This window comes from Canis aureus, chromosome 15 (genome assembly GCF_053574225.1).
Source record: "Canis aureus isolate CA01 chromosome 15, VMU_Caureus_v.1.0, whole genome shotgun sequence".
NCBI lineage: Eukaryota > Metazoa > Chordata > Mammalia > Carnivora > Canidae > Canis > Canis aureus.
Genome location: NC_135625.1, coordinates 54794282 through 54819055, shown reverse-complemented (window position 1 = coordinate 54819055; position 24774 = coordinate 54794282). Strand labels below are relative to the sequence as shown.

The 24774-nt window shown below is 41.9% G+C and overlaps 1 protein-coding gene across 3 annotated transcripts in view; it reads right to left on the bottom strand.

Moving 5' to 3' along the window:
• Positions 1-319: 319 nt before the first annotated feature.
• Positions 320-24774, bottom strand: part of LOC144284874 (cyclic AMP-responsive element-binding protein 3-like protein 2) — a 77079-nt gene continuing 52624 nt past the window's right edge. The window contains exons 1-3 of one of the 3 annotated variants that reach the window (XR_013353290.1): positions 11358-11730; positions 2714-2835; positions 320-942 (exon numbers count right to left, since the gene is read on the bottom strand). The gene's annotated coding sequence lies outside the window, so the exon portion shown is untranslated. Of the gene's footprint in view, positions 943-2713; positions 2836-10950; positions 11096-11357; positions 11731-24774 lie in introns of those variants that run through there. The other 2 variants (XR_013353289.1, XR_013353288.1) reach the window with 2 other exon arrangements.

Genomic DNA, 24774 nt, shown 5'->3' with positions numbered 1-24774 from the left:
TTATGAGGGTAGGACTTCCTGGGGAGCAACATACTTGCAGACATGTTCATGGAAATGAGACAGTAGACTCAGAATAACTGCAGGCTTTCCAGACTATCAGGAAACATGATTTCTGGAGGAGGAGCCATGTCCTTCTAGAGGGACACTAAGAGAAACAACCTTAAAGTTTTAGGAAATGAAAGTCCCAGCCTCCTTTCTCTAATCCCAAGAACGCTTCTTTGTCATTTTCCTGACCTTGTGCTTTTCACTTTATCAAAATATGAGTTCATTCCCTGCATCAGTTTCTTACAGCTACCATAACAAATCAGCACAAACCTGGTGGTTTAGAACAACAGAAATTTATTCTCTCCCAGTTCAGTAGGCCAGAAGTCTGAAATCAAGGTGACAGTAGGAGACACTGAGGAACACTGTTCTGTGCCTCTTTCTCTTCACTCTTGGTAGTTGCCAGCAATCCTTGGCTTTTATAGATGCCACACACCAATCTCTGCCTCCAAATTCACATTGTCTTCTGTGACCTTATGTGTCCCAGATATTCCTCTCCTTTCTATTGTAAGGATGTCAGTCGTTAGATTTGGGGCCCACCCTAAACCCAGGATCTCATCTCAAGATCCTTAATTACATCTGCCAAGTTCCTGTTTTCAAACAAGATCACATTTATAGTTTCTGGGAGTTAGAATATATCTCTTAGGGGCACGATATTCAACCCCCTGTGCCCACCCTTCCATTGCCCACATCTGGTGGCTTCATGCTATGAATGTCTTCTGAGCATTGGTAAGTGGGCTATTTGATGTTGTTCAGAAAGCAGACTCAGGCAGAAATACACAGTATCTTAATTCTCATGGGCCAGGAGTAAGACAAAAGTCCAGAATATCCAGCTCCAGGTCTCAAGGGTTTTCTTAGTGGAATCATTGACCAGAGGCTCATGAAAGATATGAGCTCTACCTGCAAAAGTAGTTACGACATTTTTACTAGAGGAAGGTGGGACTACTTCAAATACAACTTTCTTTTTACAATCCCTCTGGTTGTGATATACTCAGCCTCTTGTAAACTAGAACAAATTATTTACAACTCTAACAGCTAAATGGATGTTGGGGCCTGACTCCTTAATCAGTGACAATAGAGTTCACCAGAGTCAAGAAACCCAGAGAGGAAGTCCAGCTCACAGCATTTATGGAGGGTAAAGGGGTTAACCTATTGTTTCCTGCTAAGTCTCAGATCAGTTTTTGCAGAGCAACACTTTCAAGACTTGTCAAGTAAGGCAACCTCTGCTTTATTTTTCCCACAAATCTTTTTTCTCTCCCTTTGCTTATAAACAGATTCTCAAGAATCTGGGAATTTAGGATGATTTTCCCAAGAAAAGCTCATTTCTTAACTAATTATAATATCTTTCTGGAGCAAAAATGACACATTGGGGTTGTAAATAAAGCATACTCAACCTTGGTTAAATCTAATTTCCCCGACTCCATACCCACATCCAAGCAGCATATCATGGCTGAGAAACACTCAATCATGCTGACCACTCTGCTAAGGCTGGTTGGGTCTTTGGTGCTTCTTGGCCATTCTTCTCTATTTCTCTCATCTATTCCCAATCCTAAATGACTATCTTACATCTCTTCTCTCCTCAATCTCCAACAAATTCTCCTCAGTCCTCAAATGTTAGCTGATTTCCTTGCTTCTGTGACAAATACTACAATTCAAAAGAGAATTTCCACACACTCCACCACTGATCCATATCTATGGCCCTACCCTCTGCCTTCCCTGTTACTATTGATAAATATCTGTGCTCCTAAGGGAGCTATGTCTAGTTGTGCACAGATTCCATTCCCTCCCGTGTACCAGGGATATCACTTCTGTGACTGTCTCTTTCCTGCACTATCAGTTTTTCCCTCTTGCCTGGATCAACAAACAAACATGCTGCAACATTTCCCATCTTAAACGTGCACACACACACACACTCCCCTCTCTTTTGACCCCCAAATCTCCCTGTAGCTATTGTACAATTTCTCTACAACAAAACTATTTTAAAAAGTTGTCTACACAGGCTGTCTCTGATTTCTCTTTTCTGTTGAACTCACTCCTTATCTCAAGCCACAGCTCCAAAATTGATCCTCTCAAGGTCACCAGTGACCTCCAAATTGCTAAATCCAGTGGTCCATCCTTTATCCTCACTTCCTTGAGCTTTCTACAGCATTTGATAGTTACTCTCTTCCAACTGCTAGGAGCACTCGCTGAACTTGGCTTCTGGGACTCCACTCTCTCTTTCAGGAGCCTCTCTTGTCCCCTTGGCTGCTTCCTTCTCATTTCCTCAACCTCTAAATGATGGAATGTTGTAGAGCTTTGGTGATGAGTCACCTTCTCTCTCTAACCTCACTCACTCTTGGGGAGATGCTACATCATCTCATCCTGTGGGGGCCCCACCCATATCCTTCAAGACCTCTGCACACGGAGGGCTTCTTACTGGGAGCGCACTTCTGACCTTCTGCCCAGGGGACTTCTATTGGCCCCAGCCAGTACTGGACTCTCCTGTGGAGAACCTGGAAATGCTTGAGAGTTAATGCCCCTCAAAGCAAGCCTGCAATCAAAGATAGATGACAATCTGGTGGAAAAATGACCTAGTTTTCTGATCCCTCAGGATACCTTGAGGCCTAGTCTATACTCTTTTCCAGAATTCTACAATGGAAATAAATTTCAGTTGCCAATGGGATTAACTTACTTGATAATGCACATTTTATTGACTTCCTTCCTCTTCCAGTGTCACTTTTCTCCTCTGCTGGTAATTCCTGGACTCTCCTCCCAAATAAACTGGTTGCACTCAAATTCTTGTCAAGTCTGCTTCTAGGGGAACCCAGATGAAGACAAATACTATTTATATGCCAATAACTCCTACATTTGTATCTCTCATCCAAACATCCCCCAAATTCTGAAATCATATATCCCATGGCCTTCCCTGACAGCTCTGTATGGAGATCTAGTCTCCATTTCAAACCTAATGTGACCATTGGTAGAGCTTCCGATTCATCCTCCAAACTGTACTTCTCCAGTTGAGTGTTGACTCCACTCTTTTCTTTCACACTCATGTGTTGTATCACCCAACAACAAAAAAAATCTGTTGGCTTTATCCTCAACAGATGTACAAAATCCTACTTTCCTCATCTACCTCTTAGGCTCTCACTCAAGCTACCTTGCCTAGATTTTTTTTTTAAGACTTTATTTATTTATTCATGAGAGAGGCAGAGACACAGGCAGAGGGAGAAGCAGGCTCCCTGCAGGGAGCCTGACATGGGGTCTCCAGGATCACACCCTGGGCTGAAGGTGGCGCTAAACTGCTGAGCCACCGGAGCTGCCCCCTTGCCTAGATTATTGAGATAATTTCCCAACTGTTCCCTCTCTTTATCTCTTGCTCCATTAAAGTCTATTTTCCTGACAGCAGCCACAAGGATCCTTCTAAACCAAATCATATCATCTCTCTCCTTTGCTCAAAACTTGTCAATGATTTTGTCTCAGAGCCAAAACCAAAGTCCATAGTATGGCAAATAAAGTCCCATATGGTCTGCTGCCCGTATTAACTTCTGATCTCATCTCCCAACACTCTCTTGTTTATTCTTTCTGTTGTAGGATCATTAGCAATGCTTTCTCCTTAATACACTAAATAAGCATGCTAGAACTAGGGCCTTTGTACTTTCTCCAGCAACCTAGAACATTCTTTGTTTTTGTTTTTAGAACATTCTTATTTCAAATATCTACATGGTTTGCCTGTTCATTCTTTTAAAGTCCTTACTGAAATGTCATCTTATTTAGAAGGACTTTGTTGGGCATGAGCCTGCATGTCCTCTGATTATTCCCTTGCCTGACTCTGCTTTCTACTATGAGCTGATTTCCTCAGACTCCTACATCAGCTAGCTTCTGAGTTCAGCCAGTGGGAGTGCCAACAAAAGACTGGAGAGTGGGAGGAGGGAAAGGGGGCAGGGGGTATTTTGTCCTATCTCAGGCTGCATCTCCAGGCAGCAGTGAATCTGCCCTATGTGTCTTGTTCCTCTTGAACTAGCTTCTTGCTTCTGACAGGCAACTCTAGCCTCTGGGATCTGATAACACCATATATTTCCTTTGTTCCTCCAGCTGAGGAATGCTAAGGGCTTCCAGCCATTGCTGATTTCCAGATTTCTTTAATGTTAATTATTTAGCACCTCAGGTCTTCCAGTATCCAATTCTTTCCAACAAATCCCTTTCTTTTTATTCTTCAGATCTATTTCCGCTATATTCACTGGATTCTGACTGAAACCTATATCAGTTTCAGTCCCAGAAGGAAATTTGTAATTTGAGGCAAGTTTAATAAAGGGATTGTTTACATAGGTGTTGGTTTGGTTTTGGAAAAACAACAGGGGATGGTGCAGTCACTCTGGGCCAGTACCAGCTGGGAGCCATTACAAACAACTCCCAGGCTTGAGGGAGCAAGTCAGGGCTTCTCAACCTCAATGCTATTGACATTTTTACCAGATAATTCTAAGTGGTAAGGGGAGGGCTGTCCTGCACATTTTGAGGATGTGTAGCAGGATCCCTGTCCTCTACACACTAGATGCCAGTAGCATTCCCTGCATTAGGACAACCAGAATTGTCTTTACACATTGCCAAATGTCCCCTAGGACATTTCCCTAGGGGAAAGAACTGCTCAAGGTTGAAAACCACTAAGCAAAGGCAGCTACTAGAACCCTAAGAGAGATAGGTGTGATAAACAGCCTTTCAATTAGACAAACCTTTGATGGAAAGACATAGCCAAACTGTTGTGATAGATACAGTAGGAAAGAAGCCAGAAGAAGAAATATCTAAAATCTACTCTTTTCTTTCCCTCTGATCCCTTGCCAGTGCTCACACTAGCCAAACCCAATTGAAAGCCAGAGTGCCAAAGAGCATATTGTGTAGTCCATATACCTCTACTTCTTATGACAGATAAGAGAGTGGAAGAAAGGTGGGGAGCAGTTCTGGAGAAGTGAATGAAAGGTACCTAATGTACTACCCTACATGGTAACACTCCTGCATCCTAGTAAACACCCCCTGCATCCTGCCCTTTATTGTTTTCTAGAACATTTACCACTATTTGACATACTATACATTTCCTTATTTGTTCACTGTATCATGCTATGTGCCTAGTGCATTGTAGATGTTCAGTAAATATTTGTCAAATGAATGAATAATTGAGTGAATGATAGAATCCAACAGGAGAGAATAAAGTTCTGGATGTGCAATAAAATCTTACCCTGGAAACAAAGTATAAATCATAGGGGTAAAAGGAAATATTTTAATTTCAGGATAATTCTTCATAACAAGTTTATCCGTCACTTTTCCAAAGACACAGAAACAACAGGATGTTTGTATAAGGAGAGATTTATTTTAAGGAATTGGCTTACACGATTGTGGAGGTTGGCAAATCAAAGATCTGATGGAGTGGAGACTCAGGGGAGTGGTATAGATTAAGCCCTTGCTGGGGTTAGTCTTTTCCTCTAAGGCCTTCAACTGATTGGATGAGGCCCACCCACTTTGTGAAGGGTAATATGCTTTACTCAAAGTCTGCCAAACTTAAATGTTAACCATACCCCAAAAATAGTTCCACAGAAACATCTAGAATAATACTTGACCAAATATTTGGGCACTGTGGCCCAGCTTAATCAATACATAAAATTAACAATCACAACAAGATTATAGTATGTTAAATTATATTTGTAGTGTATTAATTATATTAAAGATTTATAGTCTGAATAAGGTAGGCTGGGATCTTTGATCCTAGGCCTTCGCTTTCTCATAAGGTAAAAAAAAAATTAATACATTGAACTGCTACTGTTAATTATGAAGACAGGTTTACCTTTAGCCAATCCTATTCCATGTTTGTATCAATTATTTAATAAAAGCCTTCAAAGACAAATACTGCACTGCATGTTAACTAAAATTTAAATTTAAAAAAAGTGCATAGGAACTTAAAAGGCCTCCCAAGATTATGTGGATTCCCCCCCGAAAGTAATAAAAAGTATTGCATTATTTAATTATTTAGTACTCATTAAAGTATCTAAATGGTTTGAAAGAGAAGAGCATATGCAAAATACATACATGAGTACCAGACTGTAATAAAAAATCCTAACTAAAAAAAAAAAAAAAAAAAAATCCTAACTTCTAGAGAGGTAATGTTTCCCTCCTCCCAAAGTTTTTGGAGTCTAAAATATTGGGCAGTTAATGGAGAACAGACTCTACCTCTGGTCAGTTATAAGGCTTGTAGGTTATTTTTAAGAAACCTACAGCTTATATGTTTGCTATGGCATTTTGTGTTGCTATATTCAGCTGCTAGAGGGATGTCCATGACGTGATGTTTCCGGCCTTGTTCTGACATCTGGACTTATTTTTTTTCACTTATTTATTTAACAAGAATTTTCATGTTGCTTACTAATGTGCCAGAAATGGTTCTCCATGCTTTACAAATATTAGGTTATTTAATTCTCATACCATCCTTATGATGTATGCTCTATTATTATCTCCATTTTACTAATGGAAAACCTGAGGCACAGATTGGTGAGACAAATTGCCCAAGTTCACACAGCTGGTAATTGGTGGTGGAGGAGGAGATTCAAGGCCAGATTTATGCTCTTCACAGTCTTACAGTGCTATACCACTAACACCACATGCAGAAGAATGAAACTACACCACTCTCCTGCACCATACACAAAGATAAAATCAAAATGGATGAAAGATCTAAATGTGAGACAAGATTCCATCAAAATCCTAGAGGAGAACACAGGCAACACCCTTTCTGAACTTGGCCACAGCAACTTCTTGCAAGAAACATCCATGAAGGCAAGAGAAACAAAAGGAAGAATGAAGTATTGGGACTTCATCAAGATACGAAGCTTTTGCACAGCAAAAGAAACAGTCAACAAAACTAAAAGACAACCTACAAAATGGGAGAAGATATGTGCAAATGACGTATCAGATAAAGGGCTAGTATCCAAGATCTATAAAGAACTTATTAAACTCAGCAGCAAAGAAACAAACAATCCAATTATGAATGGGCAAAAGACATGAACAGAAATCTCACAGAGGAAGACATAGACAAGGCCAACAAGCACATGAGAAAATGCTCTGCATCCCTGGCCATCAGGGAAATACAGATCAAAACTACAATGAGATACCACCTCACACCGGTGAGAACATTAACAAGACAGGAAACAACAAATGTTGGAGAGGATATGGAGAAAGGGGAACCCTCTTGCATTGTTGGTAGGAATGTGAAGTGGTGCAGCCACTCTGGAAAACTGTGTGGAGGTTCCTCAAAGAGTTAAAAATAGATCTGCCCTACGACCCAGCAATTCCACTGCTGGGGATGTACCCCAAAGATACGGATGCAATGAAATGCTGGGAAACCTGCACCCGATGTTTCTAGCAGCAATGTCCACAATAGCCACACTGTGGAAGGAGCCTCGGTGTCCATCGAAGGATGAATTGATAAAGAAGATGTGGTTTCTGTATACAATAGAATATTACTCAGCCATTTGAAACGACAAATATCCCCCATTTGCTTCAATATGGATGGAACTGGAGGGTACTATGCTGAGTGAAAGAAGTCAATAGGAGAAGGACAGACATTATATGGTCTCATTCATTTGGGGAATATAAAAAATAGTGAAAGGGAATAAAGGGAAAGGAGAAAAATTAGTGGGAAATAGCAGAAAGGGAGACAGAACATGAGAGACTCCTAACTCTGGGAAACAAACAAAGGGTGGAAGAAAGGGAGGTGGATGGGGGGTGGGGGTGACTGGGTGATGGGCACTGATGGGGGCACTTGATGGGATGAGGACTGGGTGTTACGCTGTATGGTGGCAAACTGAATTCCAATAAAAATGAATAAATGAATGAATGAATAAATAAATAAACAAACAAACAAAATAACAAACATCCCAAGACACAAAAGTCCAGGGCCAGATGGCTTCTGTCTCTCCCTCCCTGTCTCTGATCTCCTCTGTATCTGTCTATCTCCCTCCCTCCCTCAGTCTCCATCCTTGTCTCAGTCTCTCCCTCGCCATCTCGCTGTCTAATCCTCAAAGTCTCTCCCCCCATCCCTACCTCTCCCTCCCTGTCTGTGTCCCTGTCCCTGTGTCTGTCCATCCGTTTCTCTGTCTTTCCTTCCCTCTCCACATTAGTGACAGGAAGGACAAGAACGGTAGGATTCTCTCAATAGATGAAGAAAAAGCTGATCTGATCAATCAGATTGACTGCTTTACGACTGTTGGGCCAGCCTTGCATCCCGGGGATAAATCCCACTTGGTCATGGCGAGTAACTTCTTAATGTACCGATGGATCCTATTGGCTTGTATCTTGTTGAGAATGTTTGCATCCATGTTCATCGGGGATATCGGTCTATAATTCTCCTTTCTGGTGGGGTCTTTGTCTGGTTTTGGACTTAAGGTGATGCTGGCCTCATGGAACGAGTTTGGAAGCATTCCCTCTTTTTCTATCTTCAAGGAAAAGCTTTAGTAGAATAGGTATGGTCTCTTCTTTCAACATTTGATAGAATTCCCCTGGGAAGCCATCTGGCCCTGGACTTTTGTGTTTTGGGAGGTTTTCATAATGACTGCTTCAATTTCCACCCTGGTTATTGGCCTGTTCTGGTTTTCTATGTCTTCCTGTTCCAGTCTTGGTAGTTTGCGGTTTTCCAGAAATGCGTCCATTTCTTCTCGATTGCCCAATTTATTGGCGTATAGCTGCTCAGAAAGAGTTTTAAAAAGCGTTTGTATTTCCTTGGTGCTGGTGGTGATCTCTCCCTTCTCATTCATGATTTTATTAATTTGAGCCTTTTCTCTCTTCTTTTTAATAAGGCTGGCTGATGGTTTCTCTCTCTTCTTAGTTCTTTCAAAGAACCACCTCCTGGTTTTGTTGATCTGTTCCACAGCTCTTCTGCTCTCTATTTCATGGAGTTCTGCTCGAATTTTTATTAACCGTCGTCTTCTGCTGAGTGAAGGTTTCATTTGCTGTTCCTTCTCCAGCTCCTTTAGGTGCAAGGTTAGCTTGTGTATTTGAGTTCTTTCCAGTGTTTGCATGGATGCTTGTATTGCGATGTGTTTCCCCTCAGGACCGCTTTTGCCGTGTCCCAAAGATTTTGAACGGTTGGTTGTATGTTCATTCTCATTGGTTTCCGTGAATCTTTTTAAGTCTTCTGTCATTTCCTGGTTGACCCTTTGAACTTTTAGCAGGATGCTCCTTAACCTGCACGTGTTTGAAATCCTTGCAGACTTCTTGTGGTTGAGTTCTAGTTTCAAAGCATCATGGTCTGAAAATACGCAGGGGACGATCCCAGTCTTTTGGTATCGGTCACGACCTGATTTGTGACCCAGGATGTGGTCTGTTCTGGAGAAAGTTCCACGTGCACTTGAGAAGAATGTGTATTCAGTTGCATTTGGAGGTAAGTTCTGTAAATATCTGTGAGATCCATCTGGTCCAGTGTATCCTTTAGTGCCCTTGTTTCTTTGGAGATGTTGTGTCTGGAAGATTTATCAATTGTAGAAAGCGCCGTATTTGAGTCTCCAGTCAAGTGTCTTAGTACCTAAGTATGTCTTAACTTTGGTTACTAATTGCTTGATATCCTTGGCAGCTCCCACATTCGGGACATAGATATCCACGATTGTTAGGTCGTCTTGTTGGCGAGATCCTTTAGGTACGATCTAGTGACTCTTTCAGGTTTCCCACATAGTGTGTCATGTCCTCTGTGAAGAGTGAGAGTTTGACTTCTTGGCCGATCGGGATGCCTATTCTCTCTGTTTCGGGATCTCACTACAAAATCTGGGACCAATACTACTGTGCCGAAGGACAGCGTTGAGGGTGGACACCCTGTCGTGTTCCTGACCTTAAGTTAAAAGCTCCAGGAGTTTCCCAATGAAGAGGACGTTCCCCCTGGGTCTTTGGTAGATGGCTTTTATGAGAATTGAGGTTTGTTCCCGGTATCCGTACCTGGTGGAAGGTTTTAATCATGAAAGGACGGTCTATTTTGTCAAATGCTTTTTCTGCATCTATTGAGAGAATCCTCCGGTCCTTGTCCTTTCTTTCATTAATGTGGAGAGGGAAGGAGAGACAGAGAAATGCAGAGATGGACAAACACAGGGAGGGGGACACAGACAGGGAGGGATAGGGATGGGGGAGAGACAGCGAGGGAGAGACAGAGAGATGGCGAGGGAGAGACCGAGACAAGGAGGGAGACTGAGAGAGGGAGGGAGGGAGAGACAGACACAGAAGAAGAGTCTGAGAGACAGGAAGGGAGAGACAGAGACAGTGAGGGAGACCCCTAGACACAGGAAGGGACACACCAAGAGACAGGGAGGAAGAAACAGAGAGACAAGGAGACCCAGAGATAGGGAGGGAGACACAGAGACAGGATGGAGAGAGAACGAGACAGGGAGAGAGAGAGACTGAGAGACAGGAAGGGGGAGACACAGAGACAGGGAGCGAGAGACATGGAGGGAGACAGAGAGAGACTGGTGGAGAGATAGAGATGGGGAGAGAGACAGAGACACAGGGAGGGAGAGATGGCGAGACAGGGAGCGAGAGTCAGAGACAGGGAGGGAGAGACCGAGCCAGAGACAGGATGGAGAGAATGAGCCAGGGAGGGAGACACAGAGCCAGAGAGAGGCTTCGGGCCTCCATGAGCGGGTGCTTCGGCGGCGTCTGCTCCCCTCGGGACGAGCTGGGGGCGCAATGTCGGACCCGGCGCCCCGAGCAGCGGGCGGAGGCCGTCCCCGGTCCCCTGGAGGCTGGAGGCCGCGCCTGCGTGTGGACACTGAGCCAGGGCGTGGCCGGGAGCGCGGCCCCGAGGAAAGCGTGATTCTCTAGGATGCAAGAGAAGTCCCAGCTGGAGCTAACCGTGGGCGGCTAAACAAGCAGGACCCGCCGTTCGGGCTGGTGGGTGCCTGTGCACCCCCTTACCTGCAGCGATGGTCTTCCTGACGTGCACTTCTATCAGGACTCAGGAAACCGCACACTCTGACCTACGGAAGCTTTGGGTACACGCTTACACCTGAAAACCTAGACGCATACCTCGGGTCTCCACACCCAGGAGCTAAGGCCTCTGTAATTGATGCTGTGAAATACTTTGTAAATCAGCAGCTCGCGGCAAACAGCACTACCGTGTCACACGAGGACTCCCGTGAGGCCCGGAGAATTGGCTGCTGTAGAATAAATTAGTAACTAAGGGACCAGGGTAACAGGAAGCTACAAGTTAATACATTGAAGTGATACTTACTCTCCAGGTTCCTTCGTGACATTCTCTCTCTTTTAAAATCGCTGTAAGTCTCCGTTGTCTTTCGTATTTGGTCCACGTCCCACCCCTTTACCTTGGCAACCACGTATATGTTTTCCGTATCTATGAGTTCAGGTCATCGTGTTTTTGTTGTCCTGTAGTTCGCGTGCCTGGGGGTTTACCATGTCTTAGATTCCACGTATACGGGTACTCGTGTGCTGCTTGTCTTTTCTCTCTGATTCACCCCCCTTAGCGGGCCCCGTTGGCTACCATGAAACCTGTGGCGATGAAAACGGGCGCGTGTGTATCGTTGTGAGCTACCGGTTTCGGGCCTGGAGGACCCAACCGCGTGCAACAGGCGGTCATTCCTAGGGAGGAGGTAAATGTTCTCGACACACTATGTCGAGGGAACCCTCTCCTGGATGATGAAAATATTTCATTTGGGGGCTTCACATCATGATGGTTCAGTCAGGAATATGGCTTTGAAATAAAAACGGTATGTTTCTTAACTACTGGGAAAACGATGAGTCAATCTGGTGTCTGTGGCAGAGACAGGAGGCCCCACCGAGGACGCCAGGCACACGCACGTCCCAGAGGAGGAAAGGCCGCGGAGACAAAGAGAAAGGCAGGGGCTGCAGGGGCAGCAGGGAGGGCATGGGCACGACGGTCAGTAGTCGGCTGTCTGTGTGGTGGAAATGGGGCCCAGGTACCTCCTGGTCTCGCCTGTGCGACACTGGGAATGGACGTAGAGTACCGCGATGTATAATTTAAAAGCATCAGAGGAAATTTTCGTACGAAGTTAACTTATCCTTTATTACAAACAAAACTCATGACGCAATTATAGAGGTTTATGACAACCACAAAAATTAGAAACCGTGCAACGAGGGGGGAGGGGACGCCTTCCGTCGGGTGCAGCCATCACGAGCTGCTGTTTGGGGGCCAGGGCTGGCTGCTCCAGTAAGGGAGGTGGCTGCTCCAGCCCTTCGACGAACTCGAGAGTGGGCACTGGGGCCTGATACATCTTTCGGAGGGGCAAAGGGTGCAGGTGGCTCCTCCAGGTCGGGACAGTGAGTCAGAGGTGTGACCAACACCTGCAGTGGCTTCGAATCAGCAGGTGCCATCTCGGCTCCTCGCAAGCACTCAGCACCGACAGCCGTGCCAGGCTCAAACAGGTAAGGCCCAGAAGCCAAGTGCTGCTGATGGGTGATGGTGGAGTAAAGCATGTGGCTCAGGCTATCTGGGACCCATATAAAGAGAACAGGGCGCTCTACTGCCTTCAGAGGGCCAGGCTCAGAAGGTGACAGGAAGGTCAAAAAGAGATCCCCGAAAGAGTGGAGAGTTTTTACTTCGCTTTAGTCAACCTTCAATCTCTGCCTCGTAACTTAAAATGTCTGATAATAGAAAAGAATCGGAGAGCCGTGAAAGGAGAGTGACGTTTGGTTCTGCTTGTTGAGTTCATGTTGTTGTACGTGTGTGTGCAGCCAACCAGCAGTGCTCGGTATGTACCAGATCATCTACTAAGAAGGGTCTTTTACTCAAAACCAGGAAAGAGGAGAGAGGAAGAACTAGTTTCGAGAGCTTTTTGATTTGGAAAAGCATTACAAAAATCATGACTTTCATCATACAGTAAGGGAGTAGCTTCCTTTCTGTGTTCATTCTCGTGAGGATTAACGATAGAGGGAGTCCTGTGAAATGAAGACCACTTTGTATTCCAGTTGAATTCCTTGAATTTCTTAGTTGTTTCCTTTTTTTTTTGGTTTTCACTGACATTCAAAAACTGAAAAAATTCTAGCTCGTAACTTCGTTGCATTTCTAAGTCCTTTCAGCAACAAAAGGAAATCGTGGTTTTAGGACTAGAAGTTTAAGTGAGTCCTAAAGTATTGGAAGAAAATTCTAAAATATACATTGAGGTTCTACAAGACAAAGATTGAGTTTAAACAAAAGAGCCTGAGCTAATTCTTCCAGAAGGTTTGTTACCTTGAATTCAGAGCCCTTTTACAGGTATATTAGAAAAACAAGTAGTCCCACAGTGTCAGTCGTTTCATGTATAAATGAGAAGAGAGCTAATATTTTTTTTAATTTTTATTTATTTATGACAGTCACAGAGAGAGAGAGAGAGAGAGAGAGAGAGGCAGAGACACAGGCAGAGGGAGAAGCAGGCTCCATGCACCGGGAGCCTGACGTGGGATTCGATCCCGGGTCTCCAGGATCACGCCCTGAGCCAAAGGCAGGCGCCAAACCGCTGCGCCACCCAGGGATCCCCGAAGAGAGCTAATATTAATGAAACTCTAAAGTAGTTGACTGCCAAGCTGATTGTTAAATTGGTTATTATTAAAACAGGAGAACAAACCCACACGCTTAGAAATGAGGTCCCAGACTGGAAGCACTGGTAAACGTAGCTGCTCATAATCTAAGTTAAATAATTCCTTGACAATCTGAGTAGATCTATATCAACATGGTGGTCTTATATGTAATTTGTGGTGTTTAGGATATTATCGAATGGACTTCATGAATCCCTAGAGCTTATTTTTGAGAGGTGCTAGTGAATCAGGAGGGAAAAAAAATGCTCAAAAAAAGTCCTATTTCCATCTTATAGATTTGGGGAAACTGTACGAATATGTCCAAAGAATCTTGGTCTTCAGTACTTTTATATACAGTAATAAGTAACACCATAAAATAGCACTCGCTTAGATAGAATTGATGGTAGTCGTGGCAGTACTACATCCTTTTCTACAATGTCTGAGCATCTGTAGTCCTTAAGATCTTTCCTCTAGACATCAACATTAAATATTGAATACCTCTAGAAAGTGTGAAAATAATTTTGTCTTTGGAAGTAGTTTATGTGAAGTTTTCCCGTGTGTCCCATTGGAGTTTTATAGTGATAAAGCATCCTAGGATGCTTTATCAGTAGGTGTTTGGATTTTATGGACTAAAAACTGATATTTTCTGTTACAGTTGAAATCTGTGAATTATCTTTATACTTAATTTTCTATGTCCTTTCATAGGAAAGAGTAAGCAAAATATCCCAAGACAAAGAATGATGGTCCCCACCCCCCAAACCTTTAGCATAACCATTGAGGAACAAGAACTGTCAGAGATCTATGAGTGTGTATCTGTACAAACATCCATGCATACATGGCAAGATTTAACAGAAATCACAATTCTGACATCATCTGTGGTTTATGTCACAGCTCTTCTCTGTCGTCAGCCTCTGTTTTTCTCTTTGGGCTTCCATGGAAAAATACTTGGCCTCATATCTCTTGCTCTGAGACTTTACTGTAATCCTTAAATTCTTAATTTCAGTTCAGAAACCCTAAGCTTGGAACTCATGAGTCTCCAGGTTTCCATGACTTTCATCAAAAAAGGAAAATCCTATAGCTTAGCCTTTTTTTCAGCTAAAGACTGAAAGAAAGAAAGAAAGAAAGAAAGAAGAAAGAAAGAAAGAAAGAAAGAAAGAAAGAAAGAAAGAAAGAAAGAAAGAAAGAAAGAAAGAAAGAAAAAAAGAAAGAAAGAAAGGAAGGAAGGAAGGAAGGAAGGAAGGAAGGAAGGAAGGAAGGAAGGAAGGAAGGAAAGAAAGAGAGGAAGAAAGGATAGGATCCTTCTCTCTGTCTTGACAAACATAAGGAAGAAAATGCCAACAGAAATAGAGGTGGAAGCAAGTCCTCCCGTAGCCTTCCCTTGTACTTTAAATAGTGCTTTGTCATAGGGTTAATGAAGGAGAAAGTTGACAACATTCATCGTATATGTCTGCTGTCAGCAAATTGTATTGTGTGACTATTTGTTTTTTTCCAGTCATTGAAAGGATTTTCCCAGCATGATACCTCTTAATACTTTAAAATAATCATCCGGGCAGCCTGGGTGGCTCAGTGGTTTAGTGCCACCTTCCGCCCAGGGCCTGATGCTTGAGACCTGGGATCGAGTCCCACGTCAGACTCCCTGCATGGAGCCTGCTTCTCCCTGTGCCTGTGTCTCTGCCTCTCTCTCCCTCTCTTGTGACTCTCATGGATAAATAAATAAATAAATAAATAAATAAATAAATAAATAAACCTTTTAAAAAACTAAATAAAATAATCATCCTAAATGCAGTAAAAGATAAGGAAACCATACTGAGAGGCAGGATGCCTCTCTCATTTGGCCTTCTTTTTTAACATGTTCTACTTCTCTTCCTCCCTTATTTAAGGCTTTTTCTACATATGCACTGACTTTTTTTGTTAGCTCTACTTTTGAGGAAGAAGCTGAACAACTTACAGGTGCTGTATCTTTTCCTAGTCATAAATTCATTGGCTTCTAGAAATACACATTTGCTTCCATGTATCCATTAGAGTGCAACAATCCTGAACTCCTATGGGATTTTTCACAGATGAAAGTTGTTTTTAAACTTACCTGTTGTATTGAAGCAGGTCTGAAGACCAGGAAGAAAGCTGACTAGTGACCTGAATTGCAAAATGTTGAGAACTAACCGGTGGGTTGTCATGGTGCCTAATGACTCTTAAGAGTACAAAGGAAGTTTATTGAGTATTTGAAGTAAAGACAACACAGTCATTTGTAGGAGATCCTTAGCTAGAAAGTTTTGATATTCTTTGAAGAAATTAATACAACAAAACCTTAGAAAGTTTTAGAAGAAGTTACAAAAAAAAATCAAAACATGAGCTGCACACAAGAAAAGTCGTGTTATCTGAGGTGACAAACGTAAGGGAAGCAAGTAAGTGCAGGAAAGCTGGAAGCTTCTCGCTTGGTTGTGGCCACAGAGAGTTTGGATGAGACAACAGGATGCCACTTTTATTTTGTAGGGAAGTGTCGTTTGTGACCATCATATTTGTAAACGGGCTTTCCGTTGGCTTTGGCGGCAACAATGTTTGCCACTCCTCTGGTCTAACTGGACCGAGACATCCCTCGCTCCTGTTACCACTAGTCCATGTTTGCAGTGCTGTTGGTTGGCTTTGGAAACGTGAACTTTATGGATAAAACAGGGAAGTTTCTCTGGCATCGAGTGGAAAAGAAGGAGCGCACACAAGGCTCTGTAGGGATGGTGTGTGTGCATGCGTGCACGAGATACTCTCATAACAAGAAATATACAGCACTCAATTTCATCAACAGTAGCTCAAATTTAGTTACTGAAACAGTGGTTTCAATGAACATTGTATTCTCTGCTTCAGGTTTTTGTAGAAGCGACAAAATTGGAAAGTGTAATACAGTAAAGAACTACAAATTCATCACAATATAGCTGACCCTTCCACAACGTGGGGATTAGGGGTCCCGACAGCATCCCCCAGCACAGCTGAGAATCCACGTATAATTTTTGATTCCGCCAAAACTTGACTGTTAGTAGCCCACTGTTGATTGGATCCTTACTGATGATATAAACAGTAGATTAATATGTATCTTGCAATGAAGTGAGCTGGGGAAAAAATATTATTAAAATCATAAGGAAGAGGGGTGCCTGCGGAGACACAGGGAGAGAGGCAGAGACATAGGCAGAGGGGGAAGCAGGCTCCACTCAGGGAACCCGATGTGGGACTCTATCCTGGGACTCCAGGATCACGCCCTGGGGCAAAGGCAGACGCTCAAGTACTGAGCCACCCAGGTGTTCCCTCTTAGCAATTTTCTATCCACTGACTTCCAATGTGCTTCTTGGCTACAAATCTCCGTTTGTCCATGGTGTGTTCAGAATTGAGCCTAGTCCTGGACTGGGTCTCTTTTCCCCTATTGCAATAGTTCCTGAATAAAATCTGCTCTTACCACTTAAACTATTGTCCAGTCCCGATTTCCTTTAACGATAGATCAAAAGTAACAAGATAGAAAACGATATATCCTACAAACGCTAAACAAAAGGAAGTGAGGCTGTCTGTGTTGATATCAAATAACATGGACTTCAGAGCAAGGAAAGTTAAAAATGATAAGCAGGTCAATCCATGAATAGTACACAACAATTTAAAATGTGTCTTCATCTACAAATGGAACTTCAAAATCTATAAAGCAAAATCTACTCTAACTGAAAAGAAAAGCAGACATATCCACAATGACAGTTCGTGACTTTAACACTTCTTTCTCGGTAATTGATACACAAGGTAAACAGACAGCAAGGAAATGGAATGTATTTTAAAATTGGACATCATCAAGATCAGAGACTTCTATTCTGCAAAAGACATTAAGAGAATAAAAAGACAAGCCAGAGTCTGAGAGGAAATCTTTGTAAACCACACACCTAAACAAAGATTTGCATCCAAAAGGTATAAATAACTTTCAAACGCCAGTAATAAGAAAACAAACAACCCAATTTTTGTTTTTATTGACTGCCTTTTTTTTTTTTAAAGGATTTTATTTATTTATTCCTGGGAGACACACGGAGAGAGGCAGAGACCCGGGCAAAGGGAGAAGCAGGCTCCCTGTAGGGAACCCAATGTGTGGGATTCGATCCCAGGATCCCCACAAATAGCCCAATTTTTAAAAATGGGCAAAATGATTTGACAGTTCACAAAAGACAAATGAATGTCAAATAAGTATATGGGAAGATGCTCAGACATCATTTGTCACAGGGATTAAGTGTAGTAAGAGTTTCAGTGGATCCTCAAAGTGAAATAATGTTCAGTCGGCTACCAGGTTTAAGTATTAGAATAAAAAATGTGAAAATACCAGAAGAAGCTCCATATCTTGCAGTAAAACATTTACAGCTTTCCTTTCATGTTATGTTGTAAAAAAGAAACAATAGGGATGTCTTAGGATGTCTTAGTCAAGTTTTAAAATGAGAATATGTGAGATATTACTCATGTGTACACACTCTCTCTCATTCTCTCTTAAATAACCAACTAAATCTTTAAAAAAGGAAAACCACCAGACTGAAGACATATATGGTACTGAACTGTGTATAAAGAAGTGGACCCATGCATTTCAAACACCTGTTGTTCAAGGGGCAACTGAACTCTCTATCTTTATGGCATATATATGTCAAGTTGTTCAAGGAGCAACTGTACTCTTATCTTTATATCTCCCACTTACTAAACTGTGATCATTAGAGAGCCAACAGCAGTTGTCCCTAAGGCTAATGACCTCTTTTTTCTCTCTCCTACTCCTAGTCTGCATAACAGGAATGCTGCCCCTCTCTACTGCATTACCAGGAAAAGATGTCTGAGGGCAATTTAGAAGACCTGGTGTCTGTTTCCACGCTTGCCCTTTCCAAGCTGGGTCACCTGTCCTCAGTCCGTGGGGCCTTTGTTCTGTTATGTATGCTTGAATAGCAGATGGTCGTCATAGACTCTCATACAGCATAATGTAGTTGGAAAATTGTGCAGCATTTGCCACTCTGTATGAAGAGGTAAAACATGGGTTTGCAGTCACACATGACTCTGGGTTCCTGCAGTGTGACCCTTGCTGTAGGCTTTGTTTTGCTAGAGCTCTCTAAGTGTCTGCCTTATAGAGGCCTGTGGGGAGTAAATGAGACCATACGTGGAAATTTCCGAGTGTCTACCTGGGAGGAAGCACATATGATCGCGGGTGGGGCCGTGGGACTGGTGAGGTGGTGAGGGCCTTGGCAGCAGTCAGACTTTGAGTCTTCCTGAGTGCATTGAGTTTTCCTCTGCAGCAGCGAGCAAAGCAGAACCACAGAGGTGCCATGGTCCACAGTAGCCCCACTGTCCTATGTCTTCAGTATATCTCTAAATGCTAGTGGGCACCTACGTGGACAGTAATCATCCCAAATAGGTGGTCCTGAGCAAGCAACTGTAGGGGTGCTCTGCAATCTTAGCATGTTTAGCCTGTTTTCCTGGGGTCATGAGTGCTATTTTCGAAAGAGAATACTAAAAATGGAACCTGTTGTTTGAACCCATGTGTTCCTAAGCCGTGGAATACTGAAAGAGTCTTTTGTTGGAGTGAAACCGACTTTTTAGTGAGATAGTTTTAAAACGGGAACACCACATCGTGCAGCATTTTTGCCTCCTCAATTTGCAAATCTATCTTACCCGTATTTTTTAAAGTTTCAGTCAAAACTTACCAAGAGTTTTTAGTACATATTCATTATCTTTCCAGGATAGAGCTCGTTGTAACTCCGGTTCCCTCTTTCTTTGATCTGTTCCTTCCCAGTATTCTTCAGAACTGTTACTTCTGAAAGTCTACCGCATAACATTTTGATGAAGTCCCAATAGTTTGTTTTTGCTTTTGTTTCCCTTTGCCTCAGGAGACCTATCTAGAAAAATGTTCTTATGGTCCATGTCAGCGAAATTACTGCCTGAGCTTTCTTCTAGGACTTTTATGGTTTCAGGTCTCACATTTAGGTCTGTAATCCATTTAATCCATCCTGTTCTATTAGTGGGAATGCAACCTGGTGCAGCCACTCTGGAAAACAGTATGGAGGTTCCTCAAAAAACTGAAAATAGACCTACCCTGATGATCTAGTAACTGCCACTACTGGGAATTTACCTCCAAAACAGAAAAATGCTAATTCAAAGGCATATATGCACCCCCGTGTTTACAGCCACATTATTTACAATAGCCAAATTATGGCAACGGCCCAAGTGCCCATTGATAGATGAACGGGTGAAGAAGATGTGGTGTATATACGCGATGGAACATTATTCAGCCATTAAAAAAGAATGAAATCTTGCCATTTGCAATGATGTGGATGGAGCTAGAGCATATCATGCAAAGCAAAATAAGTCCGTCAGAGAAAGACAAATACCATATGCCCTCACTCACGTGTGGAATTAAAGAAACAAATGGGCAAAGAAAAAAGAGAGGAAGACAAATCAAGAGACAGACTCTTAATAGAGAACAAACTGAGAGTTACCAGAGGGGGTGGCTGGAGGGATGGGTGAAAAGAATATGGCGAATTCAGGGGGGGCACTTGGGATGAGCAGTGTGTGTTGTATGGAACACTGAATCACCATACTGTATGCCTGAACCTACTGTAACACTGTCTATTAACTATATTGCAATTAAAATTTTAAAAATAATAACCAAAGAAAGCCATTCTGAAAGCATAATAGGAAAATGATACATTAACTATGGACCACAAATTCCTCATCAGTAGCCCTGGAGGCCAAAAAGCTGTGGAACATCATTAAACTACAAAGGACAAGGACTGTTAACTAAGAATTCTACAGCTCCCAAAAGTCCCTTTCAGGAATTAAAGTGAAATAAAAGTATTTTCAGAAAGAAAAACTGAGAGGCTTGGACTCACAAGGTCTGCTTTACCAGAAATGCTGAAGCAAAGGATTTAAGGCAGTGGGGAGTGATTTCAGAGATGCATATGCGTCTTTAAGAATGCAGCAAGGGGGGATCCCTGGGTGGCGCAGCGGTTTAGTGGCTGCCTTTGGCCCAGGGAGCAATCCTGGAGACCCGGAATCGAGTCCCACGTCGGGCTCCCAGCGCGATCCTGGAGACCCGGGATCGAGTCCCACGTCGGGCTCCTAGTGCATGGAGCCTGCCTGTGTCTCTGCCTCTCTCTCTCTCTCTCTCTCTGACTATCATAAATAAATTAAAAAAAAAAAAAAAAAAAAGAATGCAGCAAGGTAAACAGAAACTGGGCTGCCCAGATGGCTTAGTTGCCTGGCTGGGTCGGTTAAGCATCTGCTTTTAGCTCAGTTCATGATCTCGAGGTCCTGGGATCAAGGCCCTGCATGAGGCTCCCTGCTCAGCTGGGAGCCTGCTTCTCCTTCTGCCTCTTTGCCTCCCCCCTCTTCCCCCCTTCTTCTCTCCCTGCATGTGTTCTTTCTCTCAAATAAATAAAATCTTTTCTTTCTTTTTTTTTTTTTTTTAAAAAGAGCACACAAAAGATGATTAGGATAAAAATAAAGGACTGCTTTTCCTTTTAAGTTTTTAAAATCTAGATATGACTCTTGAGAATAAGAAAAAAGACAGTATAGGCTGATAGGGGTTTGACTGTATATCATATGATAACCACATCATAGAAGTCAGTGGGACGTGCTGTTAAATGACCAATACAACGGCACGGTTTCTACATTTTACCTGGTGCCCTACAATACTGCAGGATGAACTCCAAGGAGGGTAGGGAGGCATATGGTAATTCCTAAAGAAACACTTCAAAAATGCAGAGATATGACCATAACAATAGTAGCCTAATTTTAAAAGAATACCTTTTGAAAATCAAATAATCCAAAAGGAAGGAAAAGGAAAAAGAAGCAGAGGAAGAGAAACAGAATAAGACAAAGAGATACAAAGAATATGGTAAACCTAAATCCATCCATGCCAAAACTACATTAAAAATTAATTGTTTAAGGGGCGCCTAGGTGGCTCAGATGGTTAAGCATCTGCTTTCAGCTCAGGTCCTGGGTCCTGGGATCAAGCCCTGTGTCAGGCTCTCTGCTCAGTAAGGAGTCTGCTTCTCTCTTTCCCTCTGCCCCTCCTCATTCATATTCTCTCTTTCTCTCTCTCTCTTTCTCAAAAGCTTTTAAAAAGTTAATTGTTTAAACTCTAGAATTAAAAGGCAGGTATTGACAGAGTAGAAAAAAAGGAAGACCTCAAAATGTTGCTTGAAAGGGTCCAATTTTACATATAAAGTCAATAATGAAAGTAAAATGTATGAAAAAAAAAACATACAGCATGAAACTTAGCTTACGATGACAATATAGGATCCCTGGGTGGCGCAGCAGTTTGGCGCCTGCCTTTGGCCCGAGGCGCGATCCTGGAGACCCGGGATCGAATCCCACAACAGGCTCCCGGTGCATGGAGCCTGCTTCTCCCTCTGCCTGTGTCTCTGCCTCTCTCTCTCTCTGTGACTATCATAAATAAATAAAAATTTAAATTAAAAAAAAGATGACAATATAAACATAAGGTTAAATAGTCTTCAAGAACAGATTATAACTGGAGATAGAAAAGACACCTTTCACAACCATATATACACCTCAGAACGGAGTTTAAAACACTAAATGAAAAGAGGCCACTCTGAAAAGGCTGATTCATTCTGTGATTCCAGCTGTATCACATTCTAGAAAAGGCAAAACTCTGGAGGCAGTGAAAAGATCAGTGGCTGCCAGAGGTTGGAGGGATGAGGGCTGAGTCGGCACAGCACGAGGGATTCTTAAGGCGGTGGAGCTATTCTGCAAGATACTACAATGGTGGATAAAGGTCATAATACATTTGTCAAAACCTATAGAATGACAACAGCAAAAGTGTACTATAATGTAAGCCATGAACTTTGGGTGAGGATGTGCTAATGTTCACTTATTGATGATCCTAAACGTTTCATTGTGGTGTGGGATGCCAACAGTGGGGGAAGCTGTGCATTTATGTTGGAAGCGGGTATGTGGGAGTTCTCAGTACTTTCTGCTCAGCTTTGCTATGAAACTCCAAGTGCTCTAAAAAATGAATAAAATAATAATAATAATAATAATAATAATAATAATAATAATAATAATAAAGTCTATTTAAGAAAGTAAAAGGATTAGGGTGCCCGGGAGGCTCAGCTAGTTGAGCATCTGACCCTTGATTTCAGCTCAGGTCATGATCTCAGGGTCATGAGATGGAGCACCATGTCAGTCTCCACAGTCAGCAGGGAGTCTGCTTGAGATTCTCCCTCTCTCTTTGCCCCTCCAGACCACTGCCAACTCTCTCTCTCTCTCTCTCTCTAAACAAAACAAAACAAAACAAAACAAAAGGAGAAAAAAATCATGAAAAATCATGAAATTTAGACAAAACAGTCAAGTTTCTTGAGAAACTTTTAACAAAACTGGCAACAAGAAAAAGTATTCTATGTTATTTGTTCTATGTCTATTAAATGACAGTTAAAGAACAAGTGAGGCCCTAATGGCTTCACCAAAAAGAGAGGATGCCACGAGTTTTGACAGAATAGCACTGATCTTCAAAAATTCTTCACAAAATAGAAAATGTGGATAAACTACCCCTTTATACTAACCTGACAGTTACAAGAAAGAAAAAGTAGAGACCAGTCTTACTCATGAACATAAGCTAAAAGTTAGTGAGTAAACACGATATTAGCAAATAAAATGCAGTCATTTATAAGGACAGTAACACATGATGACAAAATGGAGTTAATTCTGGCATGCAAGTTTGGTTTCGGTCTGGAAAGAAATCCCTCTACCTCACGCTGAAAGAATAAAAAAGAAAATTAACCACGATTATTCCAGTAGATACAGGGAAAAAAGCTTTTAATAAAATTCAACACCCATTCATGACAAAATCCTAGAAAACTACAAATAGAGATACCATTCCTTAATTGGATAAAGAGTGTATTTTGAAACAATCCAGGTCAATACAATTCTTGAAGGGATAAAATTGAAATCTTTCCGATAAAAAATAAATTTATTATTTAAAAAAATGCAATGCAGTTGCATTGCACTGAAATACAACCCAATAAACTGAACATTAAGAAAATACAAAAAAAAATTGAAATCTGTCCTTCAGGGACCGAGACTGAGATTAAGCCTAGACCACCGCTCCTGCTAGTCAGTGTTTTGCTGAAGGGATTATCAAATATGATACAGCAAAATGAAAATTTAAGAAGCATACAAATGATGCAACAAGTAAACTTGCTATTATTCGCAGATGATGTGAATTTGTATAAGAATATGCCAATGAATCTACAAATCAACTTCTAGAATTAGCATAGCAATTTCGCTTATTATAAGGTATAGATAAAAACCAATTACTTCTGTATGTTAGCAATGTAAAGTAGGAAAATAAAAAATATAAAATAGTGTCATTAACAATAGCATCAAAAAATCAACTTCATTTAAAAAAAGCAAAATAAAGTTAAAGCAAAAGACAAAAAATTTTAAGATCTAAATAAATGGAGGAATAGGTAAGAGAATTCAGTATCTTAAAATACCAGTTTCCTTGTAATGTTCTTTAGGTTCTATGTAATCCCCATAAAAATCCTGCTAAGTGTCCTACGATAAGCTGATTTTAAAATTTCTATGGAGGGACACCTGGTTGACTCATTCCGTAGAGCGTGTGACTCTTGATCTCTGGGCTGTGAGTTTGAGCCACACGTTGGGTATAGAGTTTACTTAAAAAAATAAAATAAAATCTTTAAAAATAAAAAATAAAAATAGATAAAATGTATATGGGAAGACAGAGTCAGGAATGACTAACTCACTCTTGAAGACAAAGTTGGAGGATTTTCCAACTACAGTGATAATACAGTATGGCATTAGGGCAAAATTTGAGTAAAACAGAACTGGAACAGAATAGGAGATTCAGAAATACATCCACACATATATGACCACCTGTCTTATGGTCTGGGGGGCCCTTGAGGGAGGGCTTCTTATCAAAAAATGGTGCAAGATGAGTTGAATATTTATGGTGGGGGCTGACCTTGACCCCTAGTTTGCATCATAATCCAAAGACTACTCCAGATGAATTCTAATTTTAAAACTTTAAGGTAAGACATTATAGTTTTCTTTTTTTTTTTTAAAGATTTTATTTTTTTTATTCATGAGAGACACAGAGGGGGAGGGCAGAAGGAGAAGCAGGCTCCACATAGGGAGCCTGACATGGGGCTCGATCCCGGGACTTCAGGATCACGCCCTGGGCCGAAG